The sequence below is a fragment of the Mus musculus genome, chromosome 18 (assembly GCF_000001635.26).
Source record: "Mus musculus strain C57BL/6J chromosome 18, GRCm38.p6 C57BL/6J".
In the NCBI taxonomy this organism is placed as follows: Eukaryota; Metazoa; Chordata; class Mammalia; order Rodentia; family Muridae; genus Mus; species Mus musculus.
This window is the reverse complement of record NC_000084.6, coordinates 34164214-34184625: the sequence shown is the minus strand read 5'-3', so window position 1 is coordinate 34184625 and position 20412 is coordinate 34164214. Positions and strand designations below refer to the sequence as shown.

The 20412-nt window shown below is 44.0% G+C and overlaps 1 long non-coding RNA gene across 2 annotated transcripts; it reads right to left on the bottom strand.

The window, feature by feature from the left end:
* Nucleotides 1-1234: 1234 nt before the first annotated feature.
* Nucleotides 1235-17787, bottom strand: Gm41686. Of its 2 annotated transcripts, XR_003952610.1 has the most exons (7): nucleotides 16866-17787; nucleotides 15919-16079; nucleotides 7021-7115; nucleotides 4369-4531; nucleotides 3051-3390; nucleotides 1765-1798; nucleotides 1248-1282 (listed from the first exon to the last, which is right to left on the bottom strand). It is a non-coding gene; the product is annotated as a predicted gene, 41686 (long non-coding RNA). The 2 variants fall into 2 exon arrangements; XR_877292.3 differs by having other exon boundaries at nucleotides 1235-1798.
* Between the last annotated feature and the right edge of the window lie 2625 nt (nucleotides 17788-20412).

Here is a 20412-nt window from a genome sequence, read left to right as displayed (position 1 = left end):
ACAGTCACTGCTTGCTAGGAATGGAGAAACAGCTTGGTTAACATGCGAAGAATCCTAACAGGAGATCATGGCTCTCTACTCACGCCATCTAGAATGAATCACTTTTCATTTGCTTGTTTATTCGTATGTTTAACTGGCGAAATTATCCATATTCAGGTCTACTCTGTGATGCTTCAGTATGTGTGCAAGTTGTGAAGTGGTCATGGCCAACCTAATGCATGGATCCATCACCTCACATGGTCACTGGGCTGTTTTTTGTTTTTTGGGTTTTTTTGTAACAAAAATACTTCAGCACTCCTGTCAGTCAATCTCAAGTATAGAACACAATGTCATTAGTGTAGTTACCATGTTGTGCATGGGTCTTCCAAGTGTATTCTTCAAATAGCTGCAAGTTTGTAGGCTTTGACCCATATCCTACCCACCCTCCCCCCAACCTCTAGCCTTTGCTTTTTTTAAGGGAAAAAAAAATTAACGTAGTTGTTTTCATAAAAATCATACATGCTTGCTACAAAGAATATGTCTATTAGAAACAAGTGAATGTGGAGACTAAAACCACCCAAACTATACCATGCAGACATGATTAGCCCTAATGAAATGATTTTTAGGTTAACAGCTTTTGATTATCTGCAGTCTCATAGCTAAGGGCAAATGGACGTATGGCTGTTGGCACAGAAAGAGGAGGGGATTGCTTTAAGAAGAATGATGTCATGCTACAGATAATGGAGAAAGCAGGAGACTGAGCATGAGCCGCAGACATGGAGGACAGGAGAGCAGTCAGAGAGGAGGGTGTTAGCATTAAGGAGAGAAATTTACCTGGGGGCGGGGGCAGGTCCAGATCAAGACATGCTGCATAGCTCACAATGTGTAACAAACCTAATGCAAGAGGGTTATTAGGGCTGGGGAGCAAAGGCTGTCTCAGAGTGGAGCGGGGACGTGAGGCAGGGAAGGGGGGGGGGAGAGCAGGGTGTTGTGTCCGGCCAGCAGACCACAAGCTGGGTTCTAGCCTGGAAAGGCATTTTGGAAACCTGGAAGAGAAGAGGGGCTAGGTGGCGAGAGAAAAGAATGTAGCCAAGACAGTTACTCTGATCAAGGCTCAAATTTTATTGTTGCGACACTAGTTATGAAGGAAGGGGGAGGGGACCCGATTCCCGCCGAATAATCTCTGGTCCAGTAGAAAGGTGCACGTGTGTGGTTCCTCAGGTTCCAGCAGTGGGCGTGGCAGAACGAATGAGCAGGAAGCTCCACCCCTGAGCAAGCAGGTTTCAGGCTGGGGGAGGGGAGACTACAGCAGGGGAGAGAGATTCAGACAGATAGACAGAGAGACAGGGAGACAAAGAATGAGGGGTGTCCAGAGGGAACTTTCAACGGGTGTGTGCTGCATAGAAAAATATACAATTCATAGCCCCAGTGGAAATGTGCCCTACCTGGTGGCAGAGGGTGATGACAGAGGAGAGAGGAAGAGAGGGGGCAAGGAAGACAAAAAGATGGCCTACAGTCAAAATACAGGGTTATAATGAGCCGCATGGGCAGCTGTGGGAAGGAGAGCCTGTGAGCTGGAGTTTAGGGCAGGGAGGAGGTGAGGGCTAGGATGCTAGCGGGGACTCTGAAATGTCGAACAGGTACTTGTGATACTGAAGGAGCCTGGAGGCCAGAAAGTGCCACCATATGCTAATAGGTTCCACAGGTAGCCATTTGCCCCTTCTGCCTTTTGGAGTGTGAGGAAATGGAGTTTCCTTCACACCTGACAGGATTCTGTTCTTTTACCTGGATCTTAGCTTGGCTTCCTCCCAGGCAGAGCCTGAAACAAGAAAGGCAGAGGTAGGACTTCATCTGTGAGAGGGAAAGAGGAAAAGAGGGATCGGGGATGCTAACTGAGAGGACACTCTTGTGGCCACTGAATGCTCCAGTGAGCTGGAAGACTATCAAGGCTGAGAATGAGGAGTGGCAAATGACTGGTCAGGTGACCCTTGCCCGAAGGAGGCACTAAGTTTCCAGTTCTTTCTGCTGGCCTAGACAATGGGTTCTTGAAGCCAAAGAAAGCATAAGATATTTGTAGGTGGCTGTAGCTGAAAGCTTGAAGAACAGATGTGGGAACTGAGAGTGTGGAGGGCATGCACAGAGCCTCACAGAGCGGCACAGCGCTGTGGAGGATGTGTGCAGAGCCGCAAAGCACCATGGAGGGTGTGTGCAGAGCTGCACAGAGCTCTTATTATCCTGGGGCTTTGGATCACCGGCCCAGTACGTCCCAGAAGAGCCTCTTCCCATTGTGTCACATGGGCACTCCCTTCTCTACCTTCTCTCTTCCTTCCTAATACCTGGGTCCACATCCACTCCCAATAACCCTCAGCGTTTTGGTTTGGACCTGAAGTGTCTCCCAAAGGCTTGCTTGCTAGCCTGTGGCACTTTGGGGAGGAGTACAGGGCTTCGTAGGTAGTGCTGTAGGAAGAGCAACCTGTAGTTGGACAGGTTGGGACTCCTCTCCTTAGCTTCCTGGTTGCCACCATGCCCTGGATATAGGAAGCTAAATGATCATGGATTGATACCTTTAAAACCACAAACCAAAATATACCTTCTTCCTTTCATTTTAAATTAAAGTTTGTAGTTGTTGTTATTGTTGTTATAGAGACAAAGTCTTGTGATATGTCTGTCCCTGGCTGGCCTCAAACTCACTATGTAGTGACTGACTGGCTGCCAATGTAGGAGTTTGCCTGCCTGCTCTGTTAGCATTAAAGGCCTGTGTCACCACACCCAATCAGTTTCTCCTTTAAATTGATTTTCTCAAGTATTTTTTTTCCACTGTGATGAAAAACTGACTAACATACTCCAGATTTTGAGGTCTTGGTGAGAGTCTCTGAGAGGACTCTGTCAAATCTTGCACAATTCCTGGGATAATGTGAACTTAGGATCCAAGGATCCGGTCCATGCCCCAATGCTCGGTTCTAGAAGCTGATATCTGCCTTCCTTTCCCTTCTAGGGCCTTGGGCCCTTCTCCAGTTTTCGATGTTCATTTTGGTAGTTTGAGATACGTTACAAATTGTTTGACATCCTACCTCCAAAAGTCAGTGGGGAATTCCCATCGTCTTGGATGTTGATTGGATGTAGGGGTCTTCTAATGAGTAGAAGATGGTAGAAATGAAGAACTGTGCTTAGCACACAAAAGGCATTGTAACTCCCTCTAGCTCTCTGGCTGCTGGGTCAGACTGAGGGGAGCCACCCACACTCCTTAGAGGAAGTTCAACCAGCCCAGGAAGAGAGCACAGGAGAGTCTTCAGGCAGTTGGCTAGTCACAGAGAGGAAGTCCAACAGTCAGTGCTTGTCAAGTCTTTAGACAAAGGCCCGAGCCAGGACCACCCAGCATCTAAGTGCTCCCAGATTCTGGTCACAGTATAGCTGTGAAAAATAAATAAATGCTGCTGTTATTTTAAACTACGGAGTTTGCAGTCATTTGTTAAGCTGTAGTTAGTAGATTTTAAAATTGCATCAACCGTTTCCATTTTCGAGTTTTACTCATCTTAGAAAGCTGAGGCCGGCTGAAAGCATATTATTTTTGTAAATGACGCAGTTTAACTGTCCACCTTAGGCAAGGATCTTGAATGTGACATAAGATATAAACCTTTGTGTCCTTGCTGGGGACCGATGGCATCCTTTCTCATTTTATTTTGTGAACAGCATTGAAAGGAAAGGTTGGGAATGCTCTGACTGCTGCCTCCAAGGGCTTTCCTATTTTACCAGCCTTTCCTCACCTACTTCTCAAGTCCTTTGTGTTCTCTGACTTGTTGAGAGCATCCCCACTTTCACCTTCTGGCCTGCGTGGAGTAGAAGTGGCCGTTCCTTTACATCTGGGTACGAGGTCTCAATTTTCCCCATTAGAAATCCCTTAAGTGGGCTGGAGAGATGGCTCAGCGGATAAGAGCACTGACTGCTCTTGCAGAGGTCCTGAGTTCAATTCCCAGCAACCACATGGTGGCTCACAACCATCTGATACCCTCTTCTGGTGTGTCTGAAGACAGCTACAGTGTACTCATATAAAACAAATAAATCTTAAAACACAAAAGAAGTCCTCCATGAAACAAACAAACAAACAAACAAACCAGAAATCCCTTAAATAATGCTGTTCTCTTATAACATTTACTTGGGCAGTTCATTTATAAAAAGATTTCTTAAAAACCAAAACTACTGCTAGAACAAAAGACAGTCAAATGTCTAGGCAGATCAAGGATCATGATTGAAGTCTCAGTCCAGATAGTAGAGGAAAAGGTGTCCCATTAGAAGTAACTCGGGTGACTCCATTTTTATAAAAACATGACCACTTCAATGTAAAACACTTGGCTTTGAAATGCAAGCAGAGAATGAGTTTTGGAACGATACCTGACACCCCCAAAACAGAATCCTGAAGAGAGAAGCACATCACTTAAAACGCAGGACACAAGGTGAGCGGGGCAGTTCCCACGTTAATCCCAGCAGATGAAGAGGCAGTGGCGGGGGAATATCTAAGTTCCCAAACAGCCAGGGCTGTGTGGAGAAACCCTGTCTTGAGAAAAACAAACCAAAACAATAAAAATGCAGAACACAAAATATCACATCATACTGTAAGGTAAGGATCCTGGGAAAGTTGCGGACACTGTGGACGAGGATAAGGAAATCTGGAGGATATGAATAGTTCTTTAACCCAAGGCTTAGACATCATGGACATACCTTTGAAACTAAGAATTCAAAAGCTTTCTGGGAGAAATAAACATGGCTGCATGTACATACATGCACACACACACACACACACACACCTCCGAGATAGATTTCCATAAACAGACCACACTATAGAATTTCTAAACCTAAATCAGGCTAGGGCTAAAGGACAGCATTTTCTCCTTCTGACCGAAGGGAGGCCTCTGAGCTAAGACTTCTCTTGTGTTGCTTGAGAGGCTTTCCAGGGCTACTGTATGCTCTTTTCTTCTTTCTTAATCAAAAGTTTCCAAAGTGGTTTCGTGGTTGATTATGTTGCCTGGGGAAACAGAATGATTCCATAACACGAATAATTTGAAGGGCGCCAAGTTCCAATCTCAGAATCATACCGACTCGGTGGTGTTTCAGGAGCTGTGCTGTTCGCTCTGGCTCCTGCTAAGGGAGCACCTGCCTCAGCCACGTGTATTTGTGTTTGTGGCTCTCTGAGTGTGGAGGCAAGCTAAGGGGTGATAGCTAATGCCTGGGGAACCGAGCTATATTGCAAAGGAGTAAGGCCTGTGTTAGGTCTCTCTGTAAAACCATTCATGATATCTTATGCACCATTTATTAAGTAACGTAATGAGCAGCACCGGGCACATTACAGATGGACCTACTTTAAAAAGTGCCATCATCTCCAGGAGGAGGTGAGCTTGGAACAGGGCGAGCTGTACTGAGAGGGCAAACTGTCTCCGTCTGCCCTGTAGGTGACAAAACACCCATCACTGGTGTCTGTTCTTGCCCCCAGGCCTGCAGATGCCTCTTCCCTCCTTTGATAAACTGAGGGCACTGGAAGTAACTTCCGGCCAACACAGTAAATCTCCACAGAGAGAACTCCAGTCTTGCCCTTCATGGCTGGGTAGAGGTGACCTTGAAGAAGGCAGGGGAGTGTGCTGCAGAACTTATGTTCATGCTAAAGAACTCTGTAGGAGAATGGCTGAGGTCCGAAGCTGCAGCAGACAGTGGACAGACTTTCTATGACACTGTCAATTCCTGGCCTGAATGTCTTTTTGAAAGGTAAACTCTTTCCTGTTAATCTTGTTTGAGCCTGGAGAAATGGCTCCAGTTAAGAGCTCTGGCCTTCTAGAGGACCTAGGTTAGACTCTGAGCACACACTAGTCTGCAGGTAGGAGTTGATTTTTCTCCTTCTACCATGTGGGTTTGGGGATAGAACTGATATGTCAGACCTGGCAGCAAGGCCTTTATCTGCTAAGCCATTTTACCCACTCAACAGGTATAATGACACCATATAGAATGTCTTAGATTTTGGAAGTACTAGGGATCAAACCTAGGTCTTCATGGATGCAAGACAAAACGATCTACCACTGAATGGCAGTCCCTGCCCTTATTTGACAATTTCATACATATACAGTGTATCTTGATCATATCTACCCCAAGCTCTCTCCTTTTACTCTCCCAACATGTCCTCCTTCTGCCTTGCTGTCTCTTTTCTTCCTCTTCTTCTTCTTGAGAGCCACCATGTGGTTGCTGGAAATTGAACTCAGGACCTCTGGAAGAGCAGTCAGTGCTCTTAACCACTTAGCCATCTCCTCAGCCCCTCTCCCCTCCCTGTTGCCTCCTCCTCCTCCTCTTCCTCCTCTTCTTCCTCCTCCTCCTCCTTCTTACCCATTGGGTCCAGTTAGTGTTGACCATATGCTCATGGGTGTGCAGTCATCCATCCACTAGAGCATAGGCAACCTACCAGCAGCCGCATCCATGGGGGAAATAAGACTCCTTGCCCCCCCAGCAGCCATCAACTTGTCAGTAGGTCGGCTAGGGCCTTATGTAGGGCCTCATGCACACTGGGAATGTTGACTGGCTTGCTTTTGCGTTGGTCGTATGCAAATAACCATAACTCCCATGAGATCACAAGTGAAATGGCCATGTCACATCCAAGAGACAGCACTTCACAGGGCTGTTACCCATCCTCTGGCTTCTATCCTTGCAGAGGTAGATTGATACAGATATCCCATTTAGGGATGAACACTCATTGATCAGACTCATCTCTTTGAGTCTCTGCATTAACCACTACCCAAGGCAAAAGGAACCTTCTCAGATCAATGTCAAGAGCAGTGCTGATGTGAGCATGAATATTTAGTAGGCAGTTTAATGACAGAACCTTTAAGCAAAATAACAGTAATATATATTTGTCCCTAGGGCCTTATGTAGGGGTTTGTTTCTTATAGTTATGAAGGCTACCAAGTTAACATTTGATGCTGTTTTAGTTAGGGTTTTACTGTTGTAAACAGACACCATGACCAAGGCAACTCTTTTAAGGACAACATTTAATTGGGGCTGGCTTACAGGTTCAGAGGCTCAGTCCATTATCATCAAGGCAGGAACATGGCAGCATCCAGGCAGGCATGGTGCAGGAGGAGCTGAGAGTTCAACATCTTCATCTGAAGGCCAATAAAAGAAGACTGAGTCTCATGTGGTTAGGAGGAGGGTCTCGTTGCCCACCCCCCACAGTGACACCCCTACTTCAACAAGGCCACACCTACTCCAACAAGGCCACACCTATTCCAACAAGGCTACCTCCTAAGTGCCACTTCCTGGGACAAGCTTATTCAAGCTACCACAAAGGTGGAGGGAACCTCAAATGAGGAAGTACACAGGAGGGAAATGGAGAATCCATCCTTTTTTCAGGAGGCCTCTCAGGAGGACCTGCTTTCCTAGTGATAACCTTAGTCACGTTACCCTCAGCTCCTGTTAGAAGTCTCATTCCTAACACTGTTACCAAGATAGCTTAACAGACTATAACACTCAAACCACAAGGATGGATTGAGACGCTTGACTTTAAATGTTCATGATTTCTGCAATTAGAGTGACAAAACTTCTAGAAGTTACCCAAAGCATGAATTCACACGAGTTTTCATCTTTCAGTCTATTTTTTAAAATTTTCTTATAGTTTTGTTTGTGTATTTCTCAGCTCTAAATTTCAAGGTTTTATGACCCTTAACTTGTTGCCTCTGGAAGCACTATTATCTCAAATTTTTCTCCTGTGTCTGTTTTCAACCCCTTCTGAAAAACTCTCTAGAGATACACTGTTAGGTGAGACCTTTGTTACTAGACAAATTCCCTCCATATGCTCACATAGGGTAGAAGGGACTGATTACTTGTTTCTTGTTAACCTCAAAAGATGAGGGGCTTGGGACAGGACTATAGTCAATAGCTTTTATTTTATATTCTAAATTTCCCAAGTGTTCAACAATAACCATTTATTGCCTTTATTTATAACTTCAAAGATGATCTATTTATAATAGATGAGCATCACTGATCTTCATAAATGGCTATGGATCTATTATTTTATAGAAATCCTTTTAGAATTTGCATCATTTTCAAGCTATAGCCTATAGGGACTGCTTCTGTATTTCAATGAAGTTGTACATTTTGTCTTTCTACAAGTTAAAACTACTGTAAGCTCATCACTTATGATGAGCTAATAAAGAATTTGATTTATTAAAGGCAGATGTCTAGTTTGTCATGACTTTATCTTATTTTATGAAAGAGTCCATGTGTCCCAGTCTGGCATGGAACTTCTCATGTAGCCATGGATGAGCTTGAACTTCTGATCCTTCCATTTCTATTTCCCAAGCACTTGGATTGCAGGTGTGCATCACTATGCCTGGTTTATATGATGTGTGACCAAACTGGGGGCTTTGTGTATGCTAGGTAAGCACTCTACCACCTGAGCTATATCCCCAACCCCAAGTCTGTCATTTTACAAAATTATTCACACTACACTTCTTTAGTCAAATATTGAATATTAGTTATTAAATAATAAAATTTATAACATAAAACATCTATTTTAATTTTTATGCCTCTGTAAATGATGACAAATGTCTATTTTTTTTCCCCTTGAGACAGTGTCTTACTTTGTAGCCCTAGCTTGCTAGGAACTCAAGAGATCTTCCTGCTTCTGTCTCCTGAATGCTGGAATTAAAGGTGTTTGTCACCATGCTTAGTTCTACTTGATTTGTTTGTTTGTTTGTTTGTTTAGTTTAGTTTAGTTTAGGTTTTTTTGAGGCAGGGTCTTTCTACATATCCCTAGCTGTTCTGGAACTCACTGTGTAGAACAGACTGGCCTTGAATTTACAGAAATCTGTCTGCTTCTGCCTCTTGAGTGCTGGGATTAAAGATGTGTGCCACCACACTCAGCTTTCTATTTGAATTTTCATGTCTCTGTGTTAATGTTTAAATGAATTATAGCAGAATAGATGTCTCAGTGGGTGTGTATCAACAGGACATCTGCTCTGTAGTTAGGGCCTTGGTGTCCGTGACAGCTGGGATGATGTCCTCAGTACTCTATGTCACCTCAAGCAAAATTTTCAACATCCTAAGATACATTTTTGTGACCTATACAATGATGAAATAGTGTTATCTGTCTTATAAATTAATTGTGAAGATCAACAAAATCCAGAGTGAAGAAAACTCTTCATGAATGCCCTAGTTTTGTTGAATAAACTGAAAGAAAAATAAAGATGGTTCTCCTTGGAGGAAGGAAAGAGAAAACAGAATATACAATACTTTTGGTAGGATACCTAAATAAAAAACTGTAGCTATCATTACTGTGTACCTTTCAAGTCCATTTACTTAAACCAAACTCGAATTTATGACCTCTCGCTAGGTGCATTCTGGGTCTTTTTGTTATTCAGGGAATGTTATATGGTTCCAACCAGTGAAGAGTTATAGAAAAGGCTAAAGATAGCAACTGCCAAGCCATCCTGGCATGGATATAGATGTGACTGTCTTGAGGAATCAATTCCTCTGCTTCCCTGTTTCCTCAGTTATAAACTTGGATGAACAGCACCATAGCTGCTATTGTAAGGACAGGCTTACCATTAAATGAAAAAGTGCTTAGCATCCAGGAAGTGTCCAATACATACTGCTTCCTGATATTTCTATCACAATAGTACACATTTCTCCTGCCCTAAGTAAGCTTATGGCTATATAGAAACATGTGACACGAACAGAGAGAACCATAACTCAAGGCTTGAGTTTAAGAATGTGATGAGATATATAAAGGAGCCATGCATTGGAGAGGAGGAAACTGAATGGAGAAATTGCAGAGGCACTATGGACCACAGGATGTTTTCAGGAGCCTTCCGCCTCTGCCTGTAGTAGCTGAAATCTCTGGGTACCAAGTCCTCTCAGAGAACCCAGAGAAAGCTACTGTTAGTGTAAACTCAAGATTCCCTTGGTTTCTGTCTATCTTCGTTAGGGTTTCCATTGCTGTGAAGAGATACCATGACTCTTATAAAAGAAAACATTTAAACATTTAATTGGGTCTGGCTTATAGTCTCAGAGGTTTGGTCCATTATCACCAATTGGGAGCATGACAGTGTGCAGACATGGTGCTGGAGGAGCCTAGAGTTCTACATCTTGATCTACGTCTGCTCTGTAGTTAGGGCCTTAGTATCAATGACAACTGGGTTGATGTCCTCCGTACTCTATGTCACCTCAAGCAAAATTTTCAACATCCTAAGATACATTTTTGTGACCTATACAATGATGTAATAATGTTATCTGTCTTATAAATTAATTGTGAAGATCAACAAAATCGCCAGGAGGAGATGATCTAAAGGTAGCCAGGAGAAATGTCTCTTCCACCCTGGGTGGAGCTTAAGCATACTCAAAGGCAGCCCTCACAGTGACTCACTTCCTTCAACAAAACCACGCCTCCTAATAGTGCAACTTACCATGGGCCAAACATATTCAAACCACCACACTATCCTTCATGCTGATTGTTGGTTCTGACTCCATTAACACTACTCCCTGCTGAGCACTTTCCAACATATTGTCATGAAGCAGCCACTGGATGAAAGCTTTGTTAGAGGGAAGGATTCTGGCTGACAGATACAGCTCACTTAGGCCTATAGAGGTTCTCTGCCCAAGGAAAGGGGCTGAGGAATGCCTTGAAAAAGAGACTTGAAGCTGCATAAAAGTTCACTGAGGCCCCAAGTCGTCTTTTAAAATTCCTTTTTATCCTTTTAGGCAGCCTCGTATGCTGTTCACAATGCTCAGGCCTGGTGGCAGGCTGAAGGGTAGCTAGCTGGATGGGAAAAGCCCTGGATTTGGGTCAGCAGAGCATTTGCAGTCCTGGGTCCATCACTTGGACAAGATGGAAAGAATTGTAATTTCCTTAACTATGATACAGAATTAGCAATACCTGCTCCAAGTGTCTCCTGAGAGGACTGGGTGAATTAGTATGTAGGAAATCTGAGTTGTCACTGTCAGGAGAATGACTTCTTTTGCCCTGGATTGTAGATGTATCTTGAATGTTTCACTTAAGGAAGTGTGTTTGCTGCTAGCCTTGACCAAGACAAGTAAGCAGGAGACTTGTGAGCCTGTTTGCATCATGATATGCTTTAAACTCACCCTGAATCTATTTCCCCTATAAGGAAATCCCTGCTCTGTGCATGAGAGAATTTTTTCGTCTTTTTATAATTTATCACAAATACTGTGATCACTTTAAAGCCATTGCTAGGAAAAGCAGGTTTCCTCAGGACCTGCAGAGCCATTTACTAGAAAGGATAAAAGATGACCTTGTCTGAATACAGGCTGTGATTATTTCAGATTCTGACAAAAGCCTTTTCTCTGCTCAGAGTCACTGAGTCTTTGTTTGCTTGGCTCTCTTTTTTTTTAAAAAATGCAAGCTCTTGCAAGGACACTACAAAAATAGAAATGCCCATCCTAAGGTTTTTAAAGAAACTTTTGAATTGATAAATTATTTATTTTTAAGCATTCTTAATATGATTGATTTTATTTTAGATATAGGACATTAAAGATCCTGCCCAAGGTTAAAAGCAGCCAGATCTGGAAGTCAGTCTAAAACTCACAGTTTCTTTCTTTCATATATATATTTACACATATATATAACACACATGTATTTATTAGTGTGTGTGTGAGTGTGTGTATGTGACATGTATAAAAGTGAGGGTACCTTACAAGAACTGGTTCTCCTTCTATTATGTGGGTTCTTGGATTAAAGTTAGGCTATCAGGCTGTGCACTTTATATGCTGAGCCATTTTGCCAGCACCCTCTTTTGATAAACAATTCTCAGCTTACTGCATTTACTAAATATAAACTGTGCTATGGAAACCTTACCACTTACCATCTCTGCCCCCTCCCAAATGTCCAGACACATTCCCTTGATACAAAGCAAACAACAATGAGAAACATGAGGTATGAACATATTACAAAGGTAGGCGAGGGGATGGATCAATTATGACTCAGGCAGAGGAGAAATCTGAGACTATTTTATGGAGGCGAAGAATTTTGACCTGAGGCTGGAGGCAGGCTCGGTCACTGGTAGGAGTAATAGGGACCAAAGATATCTCCTCAGATAGTGTTCTCGATAGCATCAGTAAGTATACAGGACCCACAAAACAGCCAGCAGATCTGAGCATGACTAGGGCTCAGACTGTCAAAGTTTCTGTATTCTGAATTGAGGCTAGGTAGGCTTTGTTTACCAGGCATTGCCATCAGCGGCCTTTGTTGGAAATTGGATGTTTTTATAGCACCAATTTAGGAGGGACAGCAGTCAGGAAATCAGCAACTTGCTTACTCAACTGTTTAATAAGTCGGTATGTGTAACAGAACCCTAGACCTTAGCACAACCGACGCCATGATGTAAGTACCATTCAGGCCATACAACCCAGCACAAAGACAAAACCACCTGCAAAATGAAAACAAAGACCCAACCCATCAAAGTCCATAGTTCTGGGGAAGTCTAAAGGCACTAACCCTGCCTTTTGGCTTCTGTATTTCTGCTTTTGCCAAACTGTTCTTGTTAACTGCAATTCAGAATATGGTTTTTGTGCTTAAAACTTCACCCCGAAAAAGGCTTGGGGCTGCACTGGGATCCTGAATACCCACTGTAGGCATCAAGCCACTAATAAAAAACCTTCTGTTGGCTTAACCCATGCCCAGGCAGTCTTCTCTGGTGGATTCAGTATGGATGGTTCCTTCTCTTTAGTTAACAGTTACAATGTTGGGTACTGGGTAAACCAGCACAACAAAGGCAAACTCCTGCTCTGGAGTGAACGAACAAGTGCTCACCAAATGGGCCAAGAGGTGGTGAGAAAAGTGTGTGCAGAGATACAGACCAGAGCCACCTGAACCAGTAGGGGTTTCATTCTGCTTAAATATAGAAGATGGATAGGGCTGGCCATAGTGGCTCACGTCTGGAACTCCAGTCCTTGGGAGGCTGAGGCAGGAGGATAAAGAGTTCAAGGCCAGCTGAACTCATATGCATGAGACCCTGTCCTGAAGAACTTTTAAAAATTGATTAGCTAGAGCTAAAGGACACAGGAATTCATTCTAGAAACAGCATGAAAGAGGTATGCACTCTCCTGACGTGCTTCATGAACAAGGGGCTTCATGAGACTGGAGTTAAAGCTGGGGGTGGGGTCAAGATAAATATTAGGTTATTGTGCATGAGACCCTACATTTAGTCATCAGCACCGCAAAAATAATTAAAATAAGTAAGTAAGTAAATAAATAAAGCCGTGGGTAGAGGAGAAAGGGTGGGAGACACGGCTGCAGAGGTCAGCGGAGTGGAGCATGAGGTATTTGAGTGTGTTAGTTAAAAGATGAACTTTAACCAGGAAGGAATGAAGGATTCCTGAGCAGAAGAGGAACTAGGATAAGTTTAAATAGCAGGAAAGCCGTCCTGGTGAAATACTGTCTGGTCTTAACCTTGATGGATCCAGGCAATGAGGCTGAAAAGGTCTTGCTATTTGAATTGATGCAGGAGACGTTCAAGGTAATGGAATCGATGTTAATGGATTTACTTAGGAGAATTAAATCACACCAAGTAGAATGTAGCTAAGGGAGAGCTGCTTACTAAGTGCCCCAAAGATAAGTAGTGTTAACCAGGCCTGTCAGACATAGGCAACATTTATGACGCTAAGATGTAAATATGTGTTCACCATGATTGACCAGCCATCAGGACCATCCCCAAAGAACATGCCTTTAACAGGCACTTCACGGGGGCAGGCAGTTCAGGGTTACAGCCAATGGAAGTCCTAGTCTGCTATAAAAGCCCCAGTTCTCCTCCTGAGAAAAACACAGCTCTGCCATGTATGCAAGATGAACCCAGGAAATAACTATTGAGCAAGAACAACCCTGATATACTGTAGCTCAACCAATTTAAACTTATCCACGACTAGCTTACAAATAAATGAGATTCAGACCAGACTATGGTTATTTTATTTGGCTTTGACAATTACTTGGGGGTATGTCCTAATCTACTTTTCTAACTGTAGGCCTGGCCACCTCCCCAGCGACGTTCCTCAAATCCTTGCTGTTTCTCCTGGCCATGTGCTCATGGTCCATCCTCTCTCATGGCTCCTTTGCCTCTCTCTTCCTCATTCTCCTCACCAACCAGGTAACTCCAAACCCACCTATCTCTAACTCCTCTAGTCATTGGCTGGAGCCATTTTTATTTAGCCAATAGTTCTAAATTAAGGAACAAGGTTTGCTCAACAAAAGCTGGTAACCGCCTAGGACTTGGGGTACAGAATTTAGCATTGCAACACATAGCAACAGACTAAACCTCAACAATGTACTTAAAAAATAATTTTGGCAAAATCTTTACTATGTAAATTTTCCATCTGCCAGAGTGACCATCTCCTATCTCTGTTAAAACTGTTGAAGGTATAACCTGGGGCTCAGACCTAAAAGAGATTTAAGGATGACAGTGTATGTAAAATGCACAAGCCTAAGACAGACAGACAGACAGACACACACACACACATATGTACATGTTAGTAAAATCTTTTATCTGAGGTCAGCTCTTCTTTGGTCATTTGCCACAGCTGCTAGCATGCTCTGCTCCCAACCCCCAGTAAATATCTTCCCCCTTCTTTCTCTGTCTTGTTTTTTGTTTTTCAAAGGCAGGGTTTTTCTGTGTAGCCCTGGCTGTCCTGGAACTCACTTTGTAGACCAGGCTGACCTTGAACTCAGAGATCCACCTGCCTCTGCCTCCCGAGTGCTGGGATTAACTGTGTGTGCCACTGCCACCCAGCCTTTTATTAATCTTTTAAGTCTGTGGAATGATTTCTCACTGGAAAGGCATGTTATTCCCATTACAGAATTCAGACCAATCAGAAAGTGATTACAACTCAAGATAAAGCAAGCCAAATGATGGATATCAAGGGGTTTCATATGGGAAAAAAAGTGTGAAGGCTGGATTCAAGGAAGACAAGATTCTAGGAAGCAGGTGTGGCTTGCACTGGACCATTCTGGGTAGAGGCTACAGGGCAGGCACAAACAGACATGTCTGACTTCTGTGACTGTGGGAAGAAGGGACTGCATCCGTGGTGGGCATATGATGATAGTGTGGTACACTTATAGAACACTCCAAAGAGCAAGATGAGATGCAATAATCAACAGAGAGTTGACCTGTTAAAAAAAACATGGCTCAAGGAAATTTGTTTAGCTGCAAGAAGTTTGGGTAGCTTAGGAAATGGAAAATGTCTCTGATTATCCTAAAAATATGGTTTGTAGGACATGGATTCTTTCATTTTGTCCTATTTTCTCAGGCATGGACATGAAATGATTTCCCCCCCCCCCTCGGTTACAATCACACAATATTAGCTATTTCTGGCTAACGTAACATAGTTCTTGAAGAAGTACTATTTCTAGAAAGCATCCTGCCAGTGAATCGTGCAACTTGGCAGCTGGTACCTTGCTCAGTATCAGAAGAGAGGCCCTGCATGTCTTAACAAGCTTTCCCGGGACTAGTCTCTGTGTCTCTGATGTGTTATTGTACACAGATGCCAACCATGCAGTGATTTGGGATCTTTGTGATTGTGCTAAGGGTCTTGTGTGGAATCAACAGTGAAACCGGGGAGCCCAAAGGACGCACAGAAGAAGTGAGCAACAATGGAAGGAAAAGGAGGGGTGGGAGGGAGAATTTAGAAATAAGTAACACCTACAGAGTCAGGAAAGAGAAGCCCGTGGTGGTGGGAAAGGAGGACACACTGAAAAAGCCAGGCTGACTCCATGACAGGCTTCAAATTGGCAGTTAAAGACTAGGCCTAAAACCCCAGGCTTCAGGCAGCTAGTCAGAAACTTCCCTCCATCCCCAACCCCCAATCTGGCCTGCAGCAAGGACAGTGGGTCAAGCAGTTTCCAGCCAGCCCCAAAGCCCCAATAACAGAATGTCAGAGATAGAGAAGAGAAAGCCCACCTACCTCAGGATTCCCCAGCAACAGTTTCCAGCGTCCTGGACCCAGGTAATGGGCCTGGAATGCCTAGAGGCAGAGTAAGACAAAGCACACCTACGGTGAATTCTCCTAAGGTGTGAGCTCACTTAGGGGTCTGGGATCTTGGGAGATTCCAGCATGCTGGACTTCTGCAAAATAAAACATGGACCATTATAATACCAGTCTCCTTAACTCCTTCCTCAGGGATAGATCTTAAATGCATGGAGCAGAGGCAAAAAGGATCAGAAAGGCAACATAGATTTTTAAAAAGGGAGGGGAAAAGAGAGACACACACAGAGAGACAGAGAGACAAAGCGAGAGAACGAGAGCAAGAGAGACAGACAGAGAGCGAGAGAGAGATTCTATGGAGGAGGTGTCCTAAGCCAGATCCTATAGTTAATGACTGCCTCGAGTCATCTCTCTGGTTTTGTAGCTGGGTTATACTTAGGAAGTCTGGTCAGGGAGTAGGTATCATTTGTGATTTAAAACTAAAGAAAATATAAAGAGAGATAACAGCAGATTTTTAAAAAGCCAACCAAGCCCTCTTTCTTAAAACACTCCCTTCTCATTGGCTGTGTGAGAGTGCCAGCTTCCTGTATCCCTTCTCCTGGGCCTCATGAGGTGGCTGGCCGACTTCCTGTGTCCCCGGTGGCTTCATTCACATTGTATGTGTTGCCTCGGCTGTCTTATCTAAACTCCAGATGAGGGAGCAGCCTCACGGTCCCCACCTCTGCCAGAGCTACCTGAGCAGTGCAGGGGGACGTCTCCAGTCCTGGTTTATACATCCATCACATATACACACAGATGGTCCCAAGCGGTTCCTGCCGCTTCACCGCATCCTGACTCAGAGATATAAACATATACTTGATGTTTCTGCTTGGCCATCACGCAGACATCCCAGAGTTTATGAAGACAAAATTACACACTTGATTTACCTGCCCAATCTTGTTCCTTCCACTCTCAGGCTACTGCCATCCATTCAGTTCCTCAAACAAAAAATCATCGCTGGTCCTCCCTCTGCTTTTTTTTTTTTTTTTTTTTTTCAGCCAATTAATAAGCAAGTGTCAGCCATCCTGCTTTTAAATATATCGCAAACTGCCCGTTTCATTTCTTCGGCTCAGTTAACCTCACAGTGGGAAGCCCTGTTCTCTGCTGCCTGGACTACCTACTGTGTCTGTCCCAACAGCGCCTGCTCTCTGCCAAGAAACAGAGGGCACATGCTCACTGTGGCCTCCAACTCTGTGCTCTGGCGCCACCCCACAATTCCAACCCCGTCTTGTTTGACTCTCCGTGCTTACTCTATTTCTGATCTTTTATCAATTCCTTTAACGCCTGCGTCTTTGAAATGACATGGCTGAAGACTGGGCAGGAATCAAAGAGGAGAGTGGGACAGAGAAGGAGACAACAAAAAGCAAGCACTCTGTGGGTTGCTGAGCGCTCCTGAGACTGACACTGGGTGTCTCCCAAAGCTGTTAACAGATAGGAGGCTGCATTTGTGCCCTCCAAATTAAAGGTTGTCTGGAGGGCATAAATACCCCTTTCAGGCTGTACTTGGTATTCCTGTTTGAGGTGGGCGGCTGAAAGCTGCAGGTGTATTTGAAACTACAGCAGAGCTAAGGACCACGGAGGACGGGGAGCCTGTTGGCCTTGGAGACCAGAGGAGTCTTCTGCTCCATGATTTTCTTGTCTTGGAGGCGTTGTACATGTTCCCTTGGCTTCAGCTTCTCTTTCTCCCATTCTGCAAGCAGCTGCGTCCCTTTGGTCTCCGTGTAAATCTCATCCCCTCAGAGGTGCCGGCTCCATCCCACAATCTAAAGGAGGCTGTCCTTGTGGCTGTCCATCTCTCCACTGTCCTGGGAATATGCAGCCATTAGATGTTGTTCCTGTGAGCCACAAGAAATTGCAACTCTGTCTGTCCTACTTGTGTCTGCATGCCCACTGCCTGGAATTATGCTGACATACTAGGTACATAAGTAAGTGAATAAATAAGCTTTAAAACTCTCAAACCTGCTTCAAGTCTTCCTTTTTAGGGACCACCAGAGGCGTAGTAGTCTATAAGCTTTCTCAAAAGCTACAGAAGTTGTGTTTTCTGGGAAATAATGGGAATGGTTGGGAAGGGGGAGATCACATATGAAGAGAGGAAGGTTTGGCAGACCCTGGTGGAGCATCCACTGTGGGTGAGATCCTGTCTAGGTGTCAGAGATACTGATTTGAGTGACGTGAGGTGCAGTGCCCATTCTCGAGAGGCTCAAAGGAGCTTTAAAGAGGCCATAAAGTCTGAGGTGATACTGAGGTGTAGAAGACAAAAAAAAAAAAAAAAAAAAGGAAAAAAAAAAAAGCAAATTGTCTCAGTTACATGTGGTAACACCATGACCAAAAGCTACTCAGAGAAGAAAGGGTTTATTTAGTTATGTTTCCACATTACTGTTTATCACTGAAGGAAGTCAGGACAGAAAATAAATAGGGCAGGAATCTAAAGGCAGGAGCTGATACTCAGGCCACGGAGAGGTGCTGCTTACTGACTTACTCCTCATGGCTCACTCATCCTGCTTTCCTATAGAACCCAGGACCACCAGCCCACAGGCTGGCTAACAGCCCACCCAGGACCACCTGCCCACAGGCTGGCTGACAACCCTTTCTTTTTCTTTCTTTTTTTTTTTTAAGATTTATTTATTTATCATATGTAAGTACACTGTAGTTGTCTTCAGACACACCAAAAGAGGGTGTCAGATCTCGTTACAGATGGTTGTGAGCCACCATGTGGTTGCTGGGATTTGAACTCTGGACCTTTGGAAGAGCAGTCGGGTACTCTTACCCACTGAGCCATCTCACCAGCCCCTGACAGCCCTTTCTTATGGAAGAATTTTCACAGCTGAAGTTCCCCTTTCTCAGGTGACTCTAGCTCATCAAATTGACATAAAACTAGCCAGGACACCAGACAATGTTTGTTTTTGAAGTGTGTTCAAAAACTGGGTGTGCTTGACTGGTGTGTGTCACAGCAGTCAAGAGGCTGAGGTTGGAAGATTGTTTGGGTCCATGAGTTCAAGACTCAAGAGTAACTTGGGCAGCATTGCAAGACACTGGGGGGTAAGTAGGAAATATAGGCATTTGTAGAGAGATTTGTGCTAGCATGTATATAACAATTTATTTTGTTATTTTGAAACTTTTAACAATAGCCAAGTTACCAGAAATGACTCAAGAGTTAGGGAGAAAAGATTAAAAGTGATTTAACTTTCTATTTATGCCTTTCTACATAAATGTATTACAAGTGCATGAGTTTACTCTTTAAGAAATATGCTAATCAGGGCTGGTGAGGTGAGATGGCTCAGAAGGTCAAAGTGTTTGCCTTTAAGACTAATTGTAAATATAACTTTTATTCCCCTGATTAAATCGTTATCTCAGAGGCTTACTGCTGAATAAGCTCACCCTTTCTAGTTCTTTCAGAACACTGACTGCTTGGTTCAACTCAGCTGTTCTGGCCCAAACTCTTCTTTCAGCTGACTGACTCAGAGCAGCTTCTGACTGCATTGCTCTGCTTGGCCTGCATTCAATCCCCAGGACCCACATGGTAGACAGAGAGTACAGAGTCCTGCAAGTTGTCTTCTGTCCTCCACACTCATGCCATGGCATGAGCATGTATGTATGCAGGAGCATGTGTGTATGCATGAGTATGCATGTGTGCAGGAGCATGTGTGTGTGCATGAGCATGAGCATGTATGTGTGCAGGAGCATGTGTGTATGCATGAACATGAGCATGTATGTGTGCAGGAGCATGTGTGTATGCATGAGCATGTGTGTATGCATAAGCATGAACATGAGCATGTATGTGTGCAGGATCGTGTACATATGCATGAGCATGTGTGTATGCAGGAGCACGTATGTGTGCAGGAGCATGTGTGTATGCACGAGCATGTGTGCATGCATGAGCATGAACATGAGCATGTGTGTGCAGGAGCATGTATGTGTGCAGGAGCATGTGTGTATGCATGAGCATGAACATGAGCATGTATGCATGCATGAGCGTGAACATATGCATGAGCATGTATGTATGCAGGAACATTTGGATGAGCATGTGCATATGTAAATGTAACTTTTTAAAGAAGCGAGCTGATGAAGAGCAAAACAATCTAGAACAACAGTGCTTGCCTCCCTCCATCTCAGGAGACGATTAAGTAAAAGACTGTGTCTGAAAGCACTTTGAAAAGCCAGACCATGTTGGGTGATCACGATGAGCTATTGGAAACGATGGTGTTGGGACAGAAGATCCAGAATCCTGAAATGTGTGTGGTCGCTGACACAAATAAGCGTGGACTTACAGTGTTTGCAGAGTGGTTAGTAGTAAACTCACAAGGACTATCAGCAGTGCCTGAGTGTCAACAGTACATGGCTTGAACATTCTTAAGTAGCCGTGCTGGATCAGGGTTGGCAGCTGGGTTTTTTATGACAACTAAAACTACTCCTCCCGGGAACTGACTTTTTTTT